The sequence below is a fragment of the Hibiscus syriacus genome, unplaced genomic scaffold (assembly GCF_006381635.1).
Source record: "Hibiscus syriacus cultivar Baekdansim isolate YM2019G1 unplaced genomic scaffold, ASM638163v2 tig00117034_pilon, whole genome shotgun sequence".
Taxonomy (NCBI): Eukaryota; Viridiplantae; Streptophyta; class Magnoliopsida; order Malvales; family Malvaceae; genus Hibiscus; species Hibiscus syriacus.
The window spans coordinates 1,602,002-1,619,855 of NW_024063533.1; the positions used below are offsets into that span (position 1 = coordinate 1,602,002).

Sequence of the window (17,854 nt, forward strand, 5' to 3'; positions counted from 1 at the left end):
GCACTTCGGTGCAATTCTACGAGCTGTGGTGACAGCATAGTGCACAACCTCTATAGACTCACATATCGATAGTTCTCACATATGTACATGGGCTAATCCAGAGATATGAACAAAATATAAGTTAGTGGTATGATAAATGCTATAGAAATGATATGATGTTGTGTGTGTATAGTGGTTGATTGAAATAGTATGTGATTATATGATAAACTGTTAATGATGAATTATGTATATGCATGTATTTACTGCAATTAATCTGATATGATTTTATACGATATGAAAAATGCATGAACTTGCTGTAACATGATAGAACAAAACATGCATGTATCAATATAGGTTTTAAAGTGCATTATAAGTTGTTATGCCTCACTAAGTCTTCGACTTAGCGTGTGATTGTTTCACACGTAGGTTTCGAGAAGAGTAAGGAGTGATGCGGAGCAAGACAGGTCAGAGTTCCTTACCAAAAGATCAGATCAGAAATATTTGATAAAGTATGTTTTTGGTTATGTATAAAGTGTTGGCATGTAATAAGTCATTAAGTACGAGCACTCTGATAAAGTCTGTATTTTGTTTTAAATAAAGTTTTAAATTTCCCGGGATTTTTCTTAAGAGTCAAGGTTTGAAAAGTCAATGTGACACTTCGGACTCGTATCCGGGTCGGATACGGGTTGGGGGTGTTACATGATCACACTCAAACTTGAAATCAGCTTCCAATAAATCCTCAAATACATAACAATAGAAATTTCATTAGAAACGAATCTTAATTGTGAAAAACGGATCAAATCAAGTAGTTAATCAGTGAAAAACATCTTACCGAGATCAAATTTGGCAAAATGGACATAAAAAACGGACTCAGGACGTCAAAAACATCAGAATAGGTGTACCCGGAAAAAGTCCAATGCCGGTCAACAGTCAACATTGGTCAACTCGGCTCGGTCGGCTTGGTTCAGACCAGTCCCAAGGCTGCCAGACGAAGCCCACGTGCATGAAGTGGTGCGTGCAGCGGCTCCGGTCGTCGGTTTGGCGTGAAATTTTCCATATTGCTTGATCGGGACCTCGAGATTCTCGTGCAAGTGTTATTTTTCAACGAAACATAACGGATTGCAGAATTTTAAAACGTACCAACTTCTCCAACGATGGTCGACAAGTGAAGATGTCGGAACAACAATAGGGCGATGATTTCGATCGGGTTTTGATCTCACGGTGACAGTGAGTTTGATGGTGCAGGCGGTGTGATGAACGGGTGGACGGATCGACCAGAATCGACGGAAAACAAACGACGATCGAGTTGAAACCGAAAGTTTTCGTTGAGTTTTACGAAGAACGGCGCCGATTCACGACGGGATAGAGGTCGAGTTTTGTTCACTATTTGATGGTGGTGTCAGAGCGACGAACGGTGGTCGGACGGTAGAGAATCAGGGCGATAAAGGGGGTTTGAAGGAGAAGAAAATTGGGGTAAGCTTCTAGAGAAAACCAGATTACTCGAGGGAGGGGTTTTATTTTTCAACATCTAACAAAAATGGGTAAATTCAGGATTCGGTCCCTGAATGTTCTGCACATTCTAAAATTGACTATAAGTTTCGAAAACTTATAATTTGACCCCTAAATTGGGGTGTGACACTTAGACCCATCGACATCGAGAAAAACTCTGATCCCCTCAACATTTTCTTGGTTTTTTTGGCCATTAATTCTTTGATGCATTTTCAAATCACTCCTCTCAACACCATGCAAAGCAAAGCCCAAATTTCGTAAAGGCACATTTTACCATGAAATTGAGGTTATACCATCCTCTCCCTTACCCTACATTTATTTTGACGACTCCTTAATTGTACATTCAAATCACTTCTCTCAAACCATGCAAAGCAAAACCCAGATTTCGTAACGCTAGCTACCCACATTCTTTCGTTTCCAAGTTTCCAAACACGTATTCTTGTCTTCTCAGAGTATTTGCTGAATTATTTGAAGTACAATATTATAGAGGAAAATCAGTTGTTTCACGCTATATAAAAAACAAGCCAAAAAGTTATTTTGAAACCAGCTTTGAAACTTGACCAAACCGGTCCTATTATACCACTAGCATTACTAGTCCACATATTGTGAAAAATCATCCGCTTTAGCCGAAAATAATAATAGCATCTTCAGGCTTCAGCTTTCATAACTGCTTACAATGTAGCAGTTGATTTGTAGCTGGTGGGCACATAAAAATATCAGCAGGCCAGAAACGTGTTCCCAAGTTCATGATTTTCTGGTTATCACTCCTCGGGGTCCACATCATTCAAAGATGACAGTTGCTCAAAAGTCTAACAAACATTTACAGATCCTAATGCATTATATGTTAAGATAGTGGATCGAAGAGAAAAAAAGGTGAAATAAGAGGGAAGAACACAAAGAGACAGAAAATTGGAAAATAGTATGATCAAAGTGCAGGCTTTTAAATCTTGAGTCATTTAGGAGAAGGAGAAAAGAAAGAACGTGGGGTGTTGTTTTGGTTCATGGTGGAGCCTATTGAGAGAGAGAGAGAGGGTGGCCCTCAACATCACCATGCCCATGGGAAATCGGAAAGTAGAGGAAGTAATGCAACCAAAGAAGTAATATAATCCATTCACCGGTCATGTAAACTTTCAACTAAATATGGGAGCTAGGTCAGTGGTAGAAGCATGTTATTTCCTGTTGAGGACGTGTTTTCGTCAAGAAATTAAATTTATTGAATTAATTTAAAATTAAGATCAAATTGATAAAATATATAAATAATAAAAACTAAATATATAATTATACAATTTTATTAACAATCACGTCACTTCCATCGTTAAATGTTAATCGCGTGATTGGAAACAGTTAAATAATTTAATGGTCTTATTGATAAAACTGATAGATGGTAAAAATGAAGAAATAATAATTAAGCATTCATAGTTATGGTTTATCCAAATAATAATACAATAAAAGCCACGTGAGGAATGCCAGACTTATGCTTACCATGGATCAGTTAAGCTACCTTAGAGGTGATAACAATATTGTTATTCTTATAAGTTTTGAATTTAAATAATTACGATTGAAATGTGTATGTATTTATCAATAATTAACAAAAATTTGATCATTTATTATGTAAGTTCTAGGGATGTTCAAAAATACCCAACATGAGTTACTCGACCCTTCGACCTACTGACTTGGTCTAAAATTACCATGTATCTATAGTGGAAATATGCGACTTCTCGGGTTGGGTACCCAGCCCGCTATTTTTGACGGGTTTTTGGGTCGAGCCCATGTCATAAAATAATGTTTTAATCGGATGCCCTTCAATCCGATATCCCTTATATATTTTGTTATTTTTGTTTTATATTAATTTTTTATTCTTAATACCTAAATTATTTCATTCTAACCTTTTAAATTCATAATTTCTTAAATTTTTTCACCCTAACCTTCTAAATTATTTTTCAAATTATTTATTTTAACTTCAAATATTTTAAATTTAATTGTATTTCTTAATTTTTTAATAAATTTATCTTTTAATTATGTAATCTAAAATTTTAAATTTTATGAGTGGATTATATATTGTAGATTTTTAAATTTATATTTTATATGATTTTTTAAAAGCAATATAATTTAAAGAATAATTTTAAAAAAAGGAATTGAGTATTGTGACTTGAAAACATGAGTATCCGGATTTTACAGGTATCCGATTTACAAATATCTGAACTTAACAAGTCGAGACACAAGCCAACATTTTGATATCCGGAAGTCTTAGGTACTCGGTATTTTGGGTATCCGAAATTATAGTACTCGATTTTAAACACTCTCAGTACCATCTAATCATCCCAAATTATTTAAAAAATATTATAATCATAAATTTCAAAGTGAAAATTTGTACTATCACGTGTAATTTATATTAATATTTGTACTATATCGATGTCTAATGATATAGCGTCACCCACTTGTTTTAATGGATTACAATCAACACATTAGCTCACTTAGCAATGACAGATTAAGGTTGAATTAAGTTGATCAGGAGGAGCAAAGGTGCAATTTAACCATTAGAGAAAAAAAAAGGGCTGCACCAAAGTGGTCTCAACGTGTCTTAAGGCGTTTCCTTTTCTTTGACATTTTTCTTATCTTTTTCATCTTAAAATTAGAATCCCAACACCAAAGAAAGCAATCTTTTTTTTTATTAAAATCAACCCTTCAAGACATTTAAAAAATGAGAATCATCATCATCTCCATGGAAACATCAAGAAAAGCTAAAAAAACACTAAAAATGATGAAAAGGTGAAAGATAATTTTCCCCCCAAAAGATTTCAAGAAAATGAATAGATAACTTCATCCTACACCACATTTTGATTTCTCAAAACATATTATCGCATCCCAAACTTGAGATTAGAGTTCTTATCTTATTAAATCAGACTTTTAATTAGTTTAAATTTTAATGTTTAAGGTTTAACCAAATAAATTCAAACTTGAGCACTAAATCAGTAATTAATAAAACTTCTGGACTTGATTGAATTGTGCATAAAGTTCCTACGGACTGTTTGCAACTTTCAAAAGTTTTGGGTCAAGCTCATAACCCTAAGGAGAGTCCAGGGACCAAGCTCTAAATTTATTTATTAATTATATTATTAAATCTATTATATAGTTAAAATATAATACTGTTTAAGGGACCATTTATCATTTAATCAACCTAATTTTATAACGTGTAAATTACATAAAACGATGTTTAATATGTAACAAACATTTTTCTTGGAAGGAATATGCAATAACTTTTAGATGAGAGCAATGATTGTCATTTAATCAGAATGTTCTTACGTAATAATCGCGTAAATATAATGCTTTTTCTCTCTATCTTAAAATATAAATAAAACAATAAGAAAAGGATATACTATCATATTGTAGTCCTCTTAATAAAATATATAAGTGTCAGTAAATAATGTACTAAAATAAGCTTAAAATTTATTTTTTAATTCTAAAAATATGTCAACCATTTGATTTTGCTCTAATTCAACTATAATGGAATGCATAATTTTATTTTCGAAAATGTTGATACCTTCGTATGACTTGAATTTTTTTTTGAAATATCATTATTTTATATTAAAAAATAAATTAATTTTTTAAACATAGAATTAAATCCAAATTAATGATTATTTTTTTTAATAGATTATAGTTTTCTTTTCCTTTTTATAAATGGAGTTGCTACCCCTCTGTCTTTTATATCAGAGTATTTTTGTCTTTTCATATGTTATTGTCATCTTCATCCTTCTCTTTCTGAGAATTTCACCGTTTCTGTTTCTGAACTTCTCCCAGCGCTAAACAAGTAAGCAAGGCAGGCCAAAGCAAATCAACCTTATTTCTATTATCAGGCAAGAATTTCTTTTCATCTCTTTTAATGATTCTGTGTTTTTTTTCTCCCCATTCTTGTATGATTACATCAAATTCAAATTTATGATCGATCTTCACGATGAGATATAGCTTAGATCATTTTTGGTGGATGATTTTTCGAGTTTTCTGGAGACACGGTGGGAAGTAGCAATTCTTTCGTCATTTGTTTGGAATACTATCGAATTTGATCATCACAAGATGATCCTCTTCATAATACCGATTCCTTCTTTTTCTTCCTTTAGGTAGTCTTTCAATTTTCTACTGGTTTAGAGTTTGAAGTGTTCCAGATCCCAAAGGAAACTTTAGCGTATCCGATTCCTTTCTAATTTTAATTATTTTCCTTTTTTGAAAAACTGAAGTAAAATTGACTATCTGCAAACAATATTTGACCGATTGCAGCAACGATTGTTGATTCCTCGAACTCGAATTGACTTCTAAATCGTTGAGTAAGTCGGTTGAAAACTTTTAAAAGTTTGTCATTTTCGACGCAATAATTATAGGAGGTAATGGATATCCAAATATCAAAAAGATGAATTGACGGAGGGTAGGGTAGGGGATGGGCTTCAGTATTCATTAGTAAATTTAGCTGTCACGCTTTTATTATTATTATTATTTTTCTTTTTAAATAAAAATTTAAATAAAAAGACCTTTAGATTCGGATATGCTTTAGCTTTAGCTTTAGCTTTAGCACCTAGAACAAAATTAAGCTAAAGAGATGGTGTGCCTACTTTGATATGGACTCTTTCGGGTCCCATAAAGTTATTGATCTCACATGGTCGATGAATGATGATGAGAACGGTGTTGGATGGTCTTCCAAATTAGGAGAAATGAAGATAAGAAGTTAATTTTTGTATAAATATCGAAAACAATTGGATTAATTACCACTAAATTTTGCAGTCTAATATATATATTTTTAATTTTTTTAAACTCTTTATACTTTGCAATGTATCCTCACACAAATGTTTGTTGGTCAATTAAACAAAAAATTTTAAAGTCACAATCTGTTGGATAATTATAAGTTTAAAAATAATTAAGTTATTTAAATTTAAAATCAAACGATACTATTGTTAAAAATTGATAATATATTTACAGATGCTAAATAAAAATTATTACTTGCTCACTTAATTATCTATTGCCTAATTTCTTATGTAATTAATAATGCGTATGTTAAATATGATAAATACAATATGATGATGTTATATGTGTAAAGAAATTACAGTTTTAAAAGTTATAGATGTCATTTAAAAAACTAAGGTTATAATTAAATATAGAAATATAAAAATAATAATTATATAAATGAATAAGAAATAATAAAGAATGAAATTGTTGAAGGAATTTTTTTTAACTTTTAGGTGAAGTCTTTGGGTTGTGATTAAAAATAAATTTGGGATTAAAACTAAACACAAACAATTTTATGACAAAATATGAAATGCTATTAACTATCTAATATACAAAGTTCAAAGACTTAACACCAAGGAAAATAACCCTCAATAGAAATAAATTTAAAATATATATTTTCATCTCTTAAAATTTAAAATAAAATAAATAATAGAAATCAATTAGGTGACGAAGAACATTTCAAAGATTTTCTTAAAAGAATTAAAAATTCCTCTAATCGAAACTAGAACTGTAATGTATGCTATTCGTCCCTTAAAAAAGTTAAAATAAATATATATATAAATTATACTAATACATTTTAAAAGCCTCAATTCTCTTACAACAGAACGTTTGATCTACAGAAAAAATTATCATTAATAATCTTTTTTGAAACTATATACATTTAATTAAGAACATTTCTTCAAGGATCATGAAGTTTTCTTTACAATAGCATTCTCTTTCATTTCTTAGGCATTAGACAATTCTCTCTTTAGGATAAAAATGTATTTTTAAATAATAGGGCTATTCAAAATAATCATTCATTTTGTACAAAATGTACGAGTATAAATCTATTTTATTTCTTTTTATTTTTTTAATTATGTTTCTAAATTTTATTAATATTTATTATAAATAATAAGATGCATTTAAAATCAAACGTAAAAAATACATCAAAATTTTATTTTATTTTGATATTTATCATGCATGTGTTTGATTCAAGTTTTATTTTTGGTGTATTTTTTAATTTGATATGATATTATGTCGTACAACTCATACATAAAACATGAAAAAATTAAGAGAAATATAGAAATAAACACATTTTTACACTGATATAAGTATGTTAAATTATTTGTATAAAAATCTTATAATATATATTAAATAAAAATAATAAAAAATATAATATTTTCTTTATACTTCATATAAATATTTTCACTTTATTTTGAAAAAACTTATTAATTAAAAAATCAAACAAACTAAAGAGAAAAAAGCGTGATAAGTCTTCATCTTCCTTTCCACATCTACCGAGGATTGGAAGATTCCCCAAGAAAACTGAAATCAAAAATATCATTTAAAAAGTAATTTTAAAGTTCAAATTAAAAAGAAAGTAGAAATTGTACCCATAAATCTTTAAAAAAAAAAGTCACAAATTACCTTTGAAGGGAATGTGATGGAATCAATTCTTGCCCTTAGTTAACACATATGATTGTCGTCGTTAGCTGGCAAATTGACAATGGCATCTTTGTCTGGCTTATACAAACTGCTTTATTTTCAATTCACAAATATCAATTGCAACTACAAGACCACGATAAGATACTAGTACTATTTCACTATCTTCTGCCTCCACTAATGGGAAAATTGGGGGATGCTTTTTATATCATTTAGAATATGAAAATATAAGGTCTTGTTTTGGTTTGTAAAAACATGTTTTCATTTTCTTTTAGAAATATGATAATTCATATATATATTCATTTTGGTAGCTAACTGTTTTTTTCAACTTGGTTTAAGTACGTTGGATTCTTTAGTTTATATACTTAATTTTGCAAGAACATAAGGAGTAAATTTTAATTTTTGAAACACTACAGGGAGCTTTGGCATATTTAAACCTTTCAACTTAAACCCATTTTGTGTGTTTGTGTTGGTGGATGTGAATTTAACTGACTAAATTCATGGACCACGTATTTTCTCTCTTTTTTCCATTTCATTCTGAATCTGAACCGTGAATTCTAGTGATCACAGGTGAACAAGTGATTAAGCCAGAAGTTATATTAATTCAATTATGGAAGAAGAGAACCTAGCTATTACTGAAATCCAGCTAAGGAGGAAGCTGTTAATGTAAGAGCATATTTCTGCTCTGCATTTTTTTTATTTGCAATTATAATATGTTCATTTTCAATTTCAGTTTCCTTGCATACTAACTTTAAAATTACCATTTCTGGTTCATTTTATACATTATTTCCAGAAATAGTTCAAGTTATTCTCGGTCGAATCTGGCATATATGTTTTCCTCTTTACTGAAAGCAATTTAGTCTCTTGGTTGAACTTCTACACCTTCACATATTTGAGGCTGAGCCAGTCCTTACTAATGGTTATGGCATTATACATCATCGGCCTCTAACGGAGGCTTACCGCAGGTAGGATCAAAGAGATGAAGAAACCACCTTGGGGGAGAATTCATTAAAGTAGAGAAGGAAGCACTAGATATGAAGGATGGCTCTCATGTGGCTAGGCCAGCGCCCCTGCTGGACAACGAGTCGACGATCACAGAAAGAAGAATAAGCAGTTCAAGTAGAGAACTACTTGAAGCCCAAGAAAAGATGAAGGAACTCGAGCTTGAACTGGAAAGAGTGAGTGAAGAATTAAAGCATTCGGAATCAGAAAAAAACGAACTGAAGGATGAGGCTTGCTTGCAAAGGAGAAGTTGGATGAAGTGGGAAAGAAGTATGATGACTTGATCTCAGTCATAAACAATTGCAGGCGCAGATCGTTGAAGCTGAAGAGAGATACAGTTCTCAGCTAACCGATTTGCAAGAGGCTTTGCAAGCTCAAGAGGCTAAACAGAAGGAAGTCACTGAAGTGAAGGAAGCATTTGATAGTCTCAACATTGAGATTGAAAACTCGAGAAAGAGGAAGCAAGAGTTGGAGCAGGATCTGCAGAGTTCAGCGGAAGAGGCACGGAAGTTTGAAGAATTGCATAAACAAAGCGGCTTGCATGCTGAGTCTGAGCACAAAAGGGCTTTGGAGTTCGAGAGATTGCTTGAAACTGCAAAACTTAGTGCAAAAATGGAAGATCAACTGGCTTCCCTCCAGGAAGAAGTCAAGGGCCTGCATGAAAAGGTTGCTGAAAATCAGAAGGTTAATGCAGCACTTCAAAGCACAACAGCTGAACTTTCTGTTGCTCAGGAGGACTTGGCACTTTCTAAATCACTAGTACTGGACTTGGAGCAAAGACTTGCTTCGAAGGAAGATTTTATTAGTGAATTGACTGAAGAGTTGGACTTGAAAAAGCTTCAGAAACCAGGGTGAAGGAAATATTCAGATCTTGAGAATATTTTTGCTGCAACCAAAGAAGATCTTCAAGCTAAGGTTTCTGAGTTGGAAGATACCAAGTTGAAGGTGGACGAGGAAATAAAGCAAGGGAATTGGTCGAAGAAGGCTGAAGGACAGAGAAATTCAGATCGGCGTTGTGCAGGAAGTGTTAAGTAAAGTGGTAAAGAAAAAGATGCTCTAGAGATAGCCTGTCGGATCTCGCAGCAATGCAGCAAGGAGGAGTTGTGCAACGAACTCGAAGAAATGAAACTTTCGAATGAAATTTCTGTAAAACTGATTCTCTCTTGTCTCAAGCTCTATCTAATAACGAGGAGCTTGAACAGAAACTAATCTCTTGAAGATCTCCATAGTGAATCCGGAGGTGCCACGGAGACTGCTTCTGAAAAGAATCTTGAGCTAGAGGATACTCAAGGCATCAAATGAAGCAGCAAGATGCAAAATTGAAACTGAGGGAGCTCGAAGCACGTTTTTATAGCTGAGCAGAGGAACGTGGAGCTTGAACAACAGTTAAATTTGATAGAACTGAAAGGTTTGAAGCTGAGAAGAACTGAAGGAATTCTCAGGAAATATCTGAACTTACTGCCAATTGGGAGAGGTTGAGGAAGAAAAGAACTGCTAAACAATCAATGCAGGAATATCAGGAGAAGGCAAACCAGCTAGAATCAGCTGTAAATAGTCGGCAATTAAAAACTCAGAGCTCACGGAGGAATTGAAGATTGCTGCCGAGAGAAGTACTCAACATGAAGACCGAGCTAATATGAGTCATCAGCGCAGCCTTGAGCTAGAGGATCTGTTCCAGACTTCTCATTCCAAATTAGAGGGAGCCGAAACAAAGGTCAATGAGTTTGGAGCTGTTGCTTGAAGCAGAGAAATACAGGATTCAAGAACTTGAAGAACAGATCACAAATTAGAAAAGAAATGTGAGAGCAGAGGCCGAGTCCACTAGATACTCCGATATCTGAACTTGCGTGCGAACTTGAGGCATTCCAAGCTAGAACATCAAGCCTTGAAATGCACTGAAAATGGCCAATGAGAAGGAGAAGGAATTGACAGATTGCTTGAATTTAGCAACCGGTGAGAAGAAAAAGTTAGAAGAGGCTTCTCGAGGCTCCAGTGAAAAGCTTGCTGAAGCCGAAATCTGGTGGAAATTCTGAGGGATGATTTAAATATGACACAACAGAAATCGAAAGCATTGAAAATGATCTTAAGGCTTCTGGTTTGAGAGAAAGTGAGGCAACGGAAAAGCTTAAAGCCGCTGAAGAGCAACTAGAGCAACATGTAAGAGTATTAGAGCAAGCTAGTACAAGGAACTTGGAGCTTGAGTCATTACTGAATCTCTAGCAAGGAATTCAGAGGCTAAGCTCCGAGAAGTGATGGAAAACTTCACCAACAAGGATTCAGAGGCGAAATCTCTGTTTGATAAACTTAAATCTTTTGAAGATCTGATAAAGGTTTGAAGATCAGGTCGCTCAAGCATCCGGACAGTCTGCAACTCTAAGAAGAATTGGATCAGAGTTTAAAAAGTTGCCTCGTTGGAAAGCACAAATGACAACTACGAAAGAGATGTTGGAAGTAGAAAATAAAGTTCTTCAGTCTTCATCAGAGAATGAACTTCTTCTTCAGACAAACATTCAACTCAAGGCCGAGTTGACGAGCTTCAGGAATTGTTTAATTCGGCTGTTTCTGAGAAGGAAGTAACTGCTCAAGAAATTGCTTCTCATACGTACACAATTAGTGAATTATCAGATCAGCATACAAAGCATTAGAACTTCGAGCTGAAGCCGAATCCCGAATTGTGGAAGCAGAAGCACGTTTACATGAAGCTATTGAGAAACACGCCAAGAAAGAATCAGAAACCAATGAGCTGATTGAAAAGATGAAAGCACTTGAAGCCAAATTAAAACATATGAAGAACAAGCTCATGAAGCATCTGAAATTGCCGTATCTAGAAAATTCGAGGTGGAAGAAACTCTTGCTAAATTAAAACAGTTGGAGAGCTTTGTTGAGGAGCTGCAAACCAAGTCATCTCACTTTGAAAACGAGAATGGAGGGCTAGCTGGGGCGAATTTGAAGCTTACTCAGGAACTTGCTACATACGAGTCAAAACTCAGTGATTTGGAGGCCAAGCTGGCGGCTGCCCTGACAGAGAAGATGAAACTGCGAACAACTTCACTCTTCAAAGAAGGCCATAGAAGATTTAACACTGCAAATAACTTCTGAAGGGCAGAGATTTCAATCTCAGGTTTGGATGAAAACTTTCCTAGCATCTGAATAAACAGAATGATGGTTTTCCATTTTTGTAATAGAAACACCTGTGTTTTGTTTTCCTTTTTGATGTTACAGATTTCTTCACTAATGGAGGAGAATAATCTGCTTAATAAAACCCATCAGGACACAAAGAAGGAACTTCAATCTGTAATAGTACAGCTTGAAGAGCAATTGAAAAAAGAAAAGGAAAACGAAAACGAAAATTCTCTGATATTGGAGATTAGAAATCTCAAGGATGAGATTGCAGAGAAGTCCAGGATGCAAACTCGTGATAAAGAGCTTGAAGAACAGTTGGTGAAGCTCGAAACTCAACTGAAAGAAGAGGTACCGTACTGTTAATCAATAAGGAAACTGAATCTATTTTTCCAAATTTGTTTGCAAGTAATTAGTTCTAACCATTAGTTTGTCACTTGTAGGTTAACAATCTAAGACTGGCAGAATTAACCTCAGAATTAGAACACCATGCCAGATCCTGGTGATAGAGATTCTATCAATGCTCAAGTGCTTCAATTTCAAAGAGATTTACAACTTGCCCTGAGAACCATTAATCAACAGGTTAGACTACATTTTTTAAAAGATTATGCATCTTTGCAGTGCTTTTTTTCTGTACGATAAATTTATAGTCTATACTAGTTTAACTGCTATGTTGTTTGCAAGATGAAATTTGAATCAAGATTTCTCATCACTGTCATGTTTGAAATTATCCGTTCCAAAGAATGTGGAGTAACCGTTAGTTTTTTTTTTCAATTGTCAACAAACAGAAAGAGAAAGATTCCCGGAAGAGTTGGAGCGGGAAGCGGTTTTAAACCGGTGCCTTGAAGAGCTTGAAGCAAAAAGGAAGAAGCACTACTACTTGAGAAGAAGGTCAAGAGTTGGAAGATAAACTGCAATTAGCTGAAGCTAAAGTGAAGGTCAGTTCATATTTTAATCTCTTCTTGGCTCTTAGCCAGTCCTTTCATGTATACTTCGGGTCCTCAATATGAATTTTCTGCTTACTCCTGATCCCGTGTTGCAGGGTGATGGCGGTTCAGCCGAATCGAAGGATGGAATAGAGGTGAAATCCAGGGATAGTGGTGATTAACTTTATGGCACTATCGAAAGGAAGAGCAAGAAAAGTTGGAAGAGGTTGCAAAGCAAACTCCATCCTCTTCGTCTTCGTCGATTACCCACACGGAGGCTGCTTCTCCTTTGAGCACCGTGAAATTCATAGTGGGAGTAGCTTTGGTGTCGGTGATCATCGGTGTTATATTAGGAAAGCGTTATTAGTTTCATTGATATTGGTTCTACTACATAAATATAAGGTATGCACCGCAGAGTGAAAGCTTAATTTTGTGTATGCTTTTCTTTTGTTGATGGAGGAACATGTTTTCATTCCTTCCCTTGCTTGTTGTCAAAACAAATATGGTTTCTTTTGTATAACGACGGTCCCTATTGACTTTGATCCGATTATTGATTTGGCACGTTGATTTCTAAAATTCATTTTATTTCCTTTGATTATAATTTGTAGTCCTCTATTACTAATATGTGTTCTTACTTCTGACTTTCTAAGGGTATTTAATTAATCCCTAAGATCAAATTATACCATATCAGTTACCGAAAAAGGAAGATTTCCTCTCTCGAATCATAAACCTTGTAAAAATGAATTGCTGTGTTTTTTTTTCCATTTTCGTTTAAATAAATTTTATCTCTTTGATAATCATTCTTGTGTCCATTATATTGTTGATTGTTTGTTGTTCAAGTTTTCTATGTGTGTTGTATGTGAAAACATGAGATGTCTGATGTAGCTCATCGTGTTTGTCTTGGGATGATCCGTTCTATCCTGCTCTGATGTAACGTTGGTCGAGTCCTAAGGAACTCTATCATTTTGGTGATTAAAAGTATTCTGGGTAATCAGAGCTTACTAATCGTTACGTTGATCATGCATAACGTATATGATATTATGCATCTGTTTTTTTCCCCTTTTCTTTAATACAAAGTAATGAAGAGCTAGCATAAAACTTAAGCAAACAACATTCGTGTGTAAAGCACCTTAGCAACCATTATGCGTGGACTGGAACAGCAGTTTCTCATTCTGGAGTATATCAGCAATGGCAGCAGGTGGAGTATGAAATTTTCGACTGCCAACTGGAGAGTTCCAAGCTAACTTAGCAAAGTCCATCGGCCTCAATTCCAATTGCGGTCAAGAAGTACAAAAATGTGTGGGATCATCGGCGAGGCTCTCTTGATAACTTGTTGTGTATTTTGTATGTGATATATGATTATTGTTTAGCTTGTATGACTTCAGTATTATTTTATTTTAGGGTTTAGGATATGGGGTCTAGAGTTTAGGGTTAAGATTTTTCGGTACAAACTAAACATTATATTTGTATATGAATTATGGCATGACTATGATCTTACTTGTTATTACGTATGATTTTATATTCATTCAATCTATAGTTTTTGAAATATTTTTTAAGTCGTTTTGATGACTGTTGTGACCAATTATTCAATTATAACATCTAAATTAAGTGTTGGGTGTCTTTACCCTTTATTGAGATTAAAAAAAATTAATATCAAAATCGTGACTCTTAGTAACTATTAACGACTTTAGTGATAAACATGGCTAAATTCAAAAGAAAAGAAAGAAAAAAAATTAAAGCCTAAAAGAAAAGAAAAATAACAAAAATCTATCAATAAAATAAAACTTACAAGAACATCGCCTTAAAGAGCACACATTTACGTGTTACGTACACGTGCACATATTTTTTCCGTTTAAGTTTTGTATGTTTTTTTCTAACTAAATCTTAAAAAATAAAATATTTGGTCACTCTCATTTTTATTTTATTAAAATGTGACCACTAAGAATTAAATACCATTAGACCTTTAACTGATTACTGACGTGGCATAACGAATTTATAAATAAAAAATGATAAACTACGAAAATGATCATGGATGTTTGAGTAAATTTTTGTTTTCTATTAAAGTTTTAAAAATAACAAATTAATCACTAAAATATCAAATAGACCTTTAAACAATAATTTTATATCTAATTTACTTCAAAATCTTTCTAATTTTTCTCAATATATATATATATATATATATATATATACTTTTTCAACGTTCGTAAAATGGTATGTTTCAGTTAGGTTGCTTCTACTCCCTCTTTTGTTCTTTAAAGTCACTTTGCCTCTAAAGCTTCACCTTCTCTTTTTTGGTTCATACAAGGTCATCTACTGACAGTTCTAAACTTTCAGGTGCGATATATTTTCGTTGTCGATGGTGACTGTCGTTCTAGTTTATTGTACAAATCCCATTTTTTTCCTTTGGATTATATATTTTTGGTATTTGGGATTGAACATTTTTGATGTTATGCAATCAAATGACAAGTTTAGGGATAATGATGGTGGATCGAGTGATTTGTGATATGGGTTTCTTCTCTTCTTGCAGATAAACAAGCTGTTTGATTAATAAATAGTGGGTGAAAATATCAGAGGTGCTGCTCTTGTACCTATTGCTGGTACCTTTGGTAACTTTTCGCAGGGATGGGATAATGCTACCATTGCTGGTACTTCCTTCTTTTTTCACATTGACAGATTTTCAATTGGGGCAATGCTGGTTGGGGTTTATTCACTTGAGTAATCCTTTCTTTTTAATGCTGATTGGGGCCTATTAAAATATAAAAAGTGTATATATGTGAAAATTGAAAAATTAGAAAACTTTTGGAATAAATTAGATATAAAATCATTGTTCAATAACCTATTTAATGTGCTAATGACCAATTTATTACTTTGAAACTTCTATAGGAAAAACGAAAGTTTATCCAAACATTAGTGATCATTTATGTAATTTGTTAGCAGTTAAACGACACTTAATCCTCACTAACTATATCTTAATTAAATAAAAAGAAAGTGACAAAATAATATGTTTTTTAATTTAATATAAAAATTTATTTAAAATTTGAACGAAAGTGATCAATTATATAGTTTATCCTATTTTTTTATACTTAAATATAATCTTTATACTTTCTCTTATTAAATAATTGATGTTAACATTTACACATATCATTATATTCGTGTCATCGTGTTCGTGTATGCAATCCATCCATCCATCCATCCATTGAATAAATCAAGAAATAATGAGATTTAAAAAAACTATAACTAGATAAAGAATAAATAAAAAAAAGAAAGTAACTCTCAATAAACACATAATCTAAAATACAACTTGCTAATATAAGTTTAATATATAACAAAAATTAATTGTAACCAAAAAACTTATATTCTCCCTTACAAATTATGATTGTAACCTGAAAAGTTATCGTCAAGAAAATTTTTAAGTTGGACATGTAAAATTTTAGGTTAAAACCTATCAAAGTATAAAATTTTCAATTGTAACTGAAATTATTATAAATTATAGAACTTTTAAGTTTAGACAAAATAACTTTTTAAGTTAAAATTATCACAAATTAACCTTAAATTATTCCGTCACACGGTAAAACTAACCCAAAGAAAAACAGAGTATGAAAAAAAATGGGATAGCTATTTTACGCCGAAAATTTAACGGTAAAACATTTTATCAATATTGCAAAGAGAACTACGTTATCCAACTTTAGGCCAACCAAACTTCAAAAAATGTATAAAATAAATTAAAAAATATGAATTACATAAAAGTAGAGATGAGTAAAACTCGACTCGACTTGAAAAATTATTTTTTTAATTTTAAGTTATTCTAATCAACTTGAATTATCAATTCGATTTTTCAGTTCAAGTCTAGTTGAATTTTTGAAATTTCAAATTACTCGAAAAACTCAAAATTTAATTAAGTATTTTGATAATTTTACGATTTAATCCCTAATTCCATTATTCAATTTTTCTTTCATTTTAAGTCACTTTTTACCAAATCTGAATCACATACTTCTAAACTATTGTAAAATATATAACAATTTCTCTTTGATAACAAGTTTACTATTTTTCAATTTAATCCCTAAATTTTTAATAATTTTCTTATTTCTTCAATTCATCATGTATTTTAATTTTATTTTTTCACCAAAACTCAATTTGATCTTTGATTGCAATTGTTTGCATCTTCTCATTAATTCCTTGACTCCTTTATACCTTCATCAACATTTCTACCCTCAAAATACATTTTTTAAATATAATATTATGAATATATTTTATAAATTTAGATTGTATTTGATATATTAAATAACGTTATATGTGAAAAGAATATGAAATATATATCTTACATGGTTAGAGAAAGTCGAAAAATTAGAATCAATCCTTATCATAATACTATGAATAATTATAATAAAATTAGTATAAAAACTCAAATAAATTGACTCGAATTTTTCAAACTTAATTCGACTCGAAAAAAATTCAAGTTAAGTTCGAGTTATTAAATATGACTTGTCAACTCATATAACTCGATCGAATGCTCACCCTACATGAAAGAAACAAAAGTTTGAATCCCATAAATGCATATATATCATAGGCAAATATAAATCCCATAAATGCATGATCCAAGCAAAAACAATATGAGCTAGCGCACCAACACCTACTTTTGCTCAGGTAAAGAAAGGGACGGCAATACCCATAGACTACCAACGCACCCAATTACAAAAATGAAAAACGGATGATAATTTCTAAAACAATATTTTAGGCAATTTCAAACGAGCTTAGCAAAACCATGAACCCTGTCAATCATATGACTGCCATCAAGTAAAAATCCGACTCGACTTGAGAGAATGAAAGAAACCAAAATAAGTACAACATACAGAGACAAAGTGAAACACATTTAGTCGGATTCTCGTTTTTCTTAAAATGTGTAT

General features: G+C 32.4%; 1 pseudogene; it reads left to right on the forward strand.

Annotated features, from left to right (window-relative positions):
* The first annotated feature begins 8,885 nt into the window (after positions 1 to 8,885).
* On the forward strand, positions 8,886 to 13,526 carry LOC120196779 (annotated as a pseudogene).
* The last annotated feature ends 4,328 nt before the right edge of the window (positions 13,527 to 17,854 follow it).